Raw genomic sequence first — 4925 nt, 5'->3', positions numbered from 1 at the left:
TTCATTGAGTATCTAAAAGCTTACAGAACTTTAAGAATTATGGGCACGATCCATGGTACCACTAGGTAAGTCTCCAAAGAAGCTGTAGTAGGCAAAGATAAGTGGGAAAGGGGCTGAATAAGCTAATCCCTTGTCCTTGAAATGAATTTCACGAACCTTTTATGTTTATCTAATTTGGGGAGAAAATACATGGTTTAATCGTTTCTATATCTTGTAAGATATTGTTAGACCACATTTAATTAGAAGTTGTGTTATTGACAAAGGATATTTGACTACGGCATCTGTGCCATGTGATCTGTAACTTTATCTTGGCTCTACTGAAAAGAAAGGAAAGATCTATCGCTAATACAATGTCAAAAATGTAACATTTCTAAGGGTTTGGCTTATCCTGCCAGAGTTCACCAGAGAGTCAGCACCATGCTTAAACTTAAGTCCTTATATAAGCTGAGAACTTTCACTTGTGAAGAATATTTGGGTTTCTTTATCTTCCTGTTGGTCTTTTTTTTTTTTTTTTTCATCCTTTCCCAAACTAAAATCATTTCTTCCTTTAAGGAATAATTGTATCCATGGGACTTCAGAGTAGAGTGACACAATTCTTGTGTTGTGCTGTCATTTTATCCATCTACATAAGTAACATGCATCTGTGGTTTTTGTCAGATAGCTAATGTGGTCCTCAGTGACACTAATTTAATTGCATGTGCTTGTGTTTATTTTTGCCTCTCATAATTTATTAACTTTAATTATCCAAATTTTTCTTCCATATACAGAACTACTTCTAGTTCAATTAAATTCCATTTGTGGTTTTATTGGCTTTCTAAAGAGGTCTAATCAGGATAAATAATATTCTCTTAAAAATATGTCTTGAGTGGTATAGGGGAGGGAAAATTTTTCCTCTACCCATCTTAGGTCTCAGCTGGGTCTCTGTAACAAAAAGACAGGTTAATAAAAGAAAATCATACAAATTCATTTAATGTAAATTTTACATGACGTGGGAGTCTTCATTAGAAAGTGAAAGCTCAAAGAAGTGGCAAAACCTAAGTGCTTATATATTAAGCTGAACAAAGAGAAGCAATTGTGGAAAAGTAACTAACATATATGGGGACGCTAAAAAAAGAGGAAAGTCATTTTAACAGTATCTTTTTGTATAGAATTGTCTGTCCAGATTCACCAACTCGTGTAATAAGAATGTTCCTTTTCTCTGGTAAAGAGAGGACATCTTTCCCGTGGGAGTATCTGCTCCTGCTTTCAGGAAGAAAAGAGGAGTTCCAATGTTCTTCTTGCACCTACTCGTTTCCAAGTGCCTTTAAATCAAAATAATCCTCATACCAAAGTGGCATACTTGGGGGTGACATAATACTGCCACCCTTCAGTGACATGATAAAAGAGACCAAGATATGAGAGAGCGCCTGGGTGGCTCAGATGGATAAGCGTCTGCCTTCAGCTCAGGTCATGATCCCAGGGTCCTGGGATCAAGTCCCGCATCGGGCTCCCTGCTCAATGCAGAGCCTGCTTCTCCCTCTCCCTCTGCCATTCCCTCTGCTTGTGCTCTTCTGTCTCTCTGTCAAATAAATAAATAAAATCTTATTTATAAAAAAAAAAGAGAGACCAAGATATGAGATTGCATGGTCAGGATTTGAGTTCCAGATTTGTTTCACTAATATTGGGATGAAATTGAAAAATCTCTTAAAATATTTTAAGCCTCAGTTTCCCCGTCTTTTAAACCATGGTAAGAATTGCTAGTGAAAGTATCAATATAATGTAAATGAAGTAATAATTTAGGCGAAAGCACTTAAAAACACTAAAGTTCAAGACAAATGTTATTTTTTTGAGTTTATTTATAAGTGATAAACAATGAGAAGGGTAATTCAGGCTGTCATGGTGAAAAAATCATTATTATAAAACATGTCCCAGTTTGGCATTTTCATAATACTGCATATTAATATTCTTAAGTGCTCACACTAAATAACTGTTGAATGTATATAATAATACAGTAGAGATATTCATTGTCTTTTCTAAAATTTCACTCATTTGTTTATGCTAATCTAAGGAAAACATTACAAGGATAAATGAAGGTCTAAGAAAACCTGTATGGCATTGTTCAACTTTAAATATTAGAAATTTCAAATCAGAAGAAAAATCTATTTCTTTGAACATTAGGTTCATTACATGCAGCATCCTCTTAAAAATGTAAATTCATCACTGAACAAGACAACTTTATATTAGGTGTTAATATCTGGTTCAAAAAACACCTATTTTATAAGAAATTGATTTGTTATGATTTATTTCTTTATCACAGAAAAAATATTTGCTGAATTTCCTTGGTATTCATTGTATTTGTATTTTCTTTTTGTTTTAAAGAGATAGAGAGCACAAGCAGGGGGAGTGGCAGGCAGAGGGAGAATCAGGTTCTCTGCTGAGCAGGGAGCCCAAAGCGGGACTCGATCCCAGGACCCTGGGATCATGACCTGAGTTGAAGGCAGACGCTTCGCCGTCTGAGCCACCCAGTCGCACCTGTTTTTATATTTTCTGAAACAGTTTTATTACAACCTTCCACTCTAATTATCTACAGTAATTCCGATGGAACATACCTCAATTTAGCAGAAAACTCCATATGAAAATCTTTTCAACAGATACACACTCTGATACCATGTATGACCAAGGTTTTTTTCTTGTTTTGTTGTCTTTGTTTTTAAAGACTGTTTATCTGACAGAGAGAGACACAGCGAGAGAGGAAACACAAGCAGGGGGAGTGGGAGAGGGAGAAGCAGGCTTTCCGCGGAGCAGGGAGCCCGATGCGGGGCTCGATCCCAGGACCCTGGGATCATGACCTGAGCCGAAGTCCGACGCTTAACGACTGAGTCACCCAGGCGCCCCTGACCAAGGTTTTTTGAAGGAGAAAGTAACCTCATAAAATGAAAAGGGGAAAAGAAACCATGATAGTATAAATTAAGTTATTAAGATAGCTTAAAATTTTGAAATTAGCCAAAACGTGAATAAAAGGGCCTAAGGGCCTAAGACCTCTATGTCTCCCCATCCCAATGAGTAATCCAATAGCTGTTTTAAGATATCTATAATTCTATGATTTTCTTTTGACACATTTCAAATATTATTAGTGCTATATTTTTAAAATCATCCTTCATCATTTGTATTTATTCTGGCTTTCACACTTCTGAATGTGATTTACAGTGGTCTTTCCAAAACAATGCTTTTGAATTTCCCAATGAAAAATGAATATATCATTACAAACCTTATTTTCCCAAAAGTTATAACTTTGATATAAAATTGTTGAAGTATATAATATTTTCATGTAGACAAAATTGATCCTGAAAATACACAGTAGCATTTTCAGGCTTTATTAAAAACAACCATAGAATATGAATCTGAAAAGATTAAATTTTTAATGATCAAATATGTTTATTTGCTGTTTCTTATACAAATACACTTGGAATTTAGATTCACTCACTTAAGTATTGTGGTTTGGGGGTTTTATTTTTCATAGAATCATGGGTCCGATTTACCTTTTGTGTCAGTTACATATAACAATAACTGTGGAGTTAAGTAATAATTGGGGAAATTTCTCTAACAGCTCATAAAAATTGTATCTGTGTCTTACTTGCACGCATTGAGGGGTGACAGGTTAAAAAGGTTAAGATCTTTCTAGAGTGGCACCAGAGGTGGTTTTGCCAAATGTTCAATTTGTAGGCATCTTGCTTGGGCCCTTTTCCAAATATACATCTTTGAATGAGTAATCTCATCTTCAGCTTTCACACATAAAATTGAATATCTATGTAGGTGACCTGTAATATCAGCAAAGTTAACTCTTCTTCATATTGGTGATGCTTTCAGATGTGTAACTTTCATTTAAATAAGATAAAATAATTACTAACTCTCCTAAAAAAAAAGAGGGCATCTTGAAGAATTTCTTTTTTAATGTTTAGTTACCTTATAAATTTCTTTTTTAATGTAAAGTTACCTTATAAATATTATGAATTTAATTTCTGAAATCTATGTGTAAGATTGGAGAAAAATATTGAAATGTCAAATTCAGTGCACTCATCTGGCCCATGCAAATATCAAGTGACAAATGAAGAGAATACATTAATGTGCCTTTAATAATTTTTACTTAACCACATCTATATTAATTATATTTTCAACCTCTAAGAAATAAACATTACATACTTAATTTTCTCATTGAACCAGATAGTTAGAATTAGCCAAAAAGGAGAATACTATTTGAAAATTGATTTAGCTGTGGCTTGTTTTGCTATTGAGATGGGCTAGTTTTAAATTATAGCCAGCAAATTGGACAAGGGTAAACATTGTGGTTAATGTAATTGGCCACTCCTCTGTTATAGATCAGGAGAAGGTGATGAGAGAGAAATATCATTTCTCTTGATAGACTTCTAACAGGTCTCATAGGTAAAATGGCCTTGTCTGTGTCATGGTAAGTGTTCATGATAACCTGGGCCTTATTTTCTCACTGGCTACACTGCCAGAATATTTGAATACTAAAACCTTAAGTATAAAATCTAAAAGTAAATAGAACTACTCCCAGACTATAAATCCAAACTTCTATACATGATGTATAAATGAGCAAGTGTCTTTTGTAGTGGTAAAAATGAAGTCTTAGAGGGCCCCAGTTTGAATTTAGGTTCCCTTACATAGGAGTTATGAGACCTTAGAAAAATTACTTAACATTTCTAAGCTTAAGTTTCTTCACTGAAAATTGGAAATAATAACTGCACCTGCCTGTCAAAGTTTTGGGTAGAATAAAAGCGAATAGTGAAGAACAAACTCTCAGCATAGAGACTAGCAATTTGTCAGCACTCTATAAATGATAGTTTTTGTTATAGTTAAATAAAATTAATATAACAGCCAACATTCTTGCAAAGCACAATACACACACACGCGCGCGTGCATTTGAC

The sequence above is a fragment of the Callorhinus ursinus genome, unplaced genomic scaffold, assembly GCF_003265705.2.
Source record: "Callorhinus ursinus isolate GAN/ISIS: 27379988/994484 unplaced genomic scaffold, GSC_fseal_2.0 scaffold3, whole genome shotgun sequence".
NCBI classification, from domain to species: domain Eukaryota; kingdom Metazoa; phylum Chordata; class Mammalia; order Carnivora; family Otariidae; genus Callorhinus; species Callorhinus ursinus.
The sequence above is the reverse complement of the archived record's forward strand: the minus strand, read 5'-3'. Positions refer to the sequence as shown.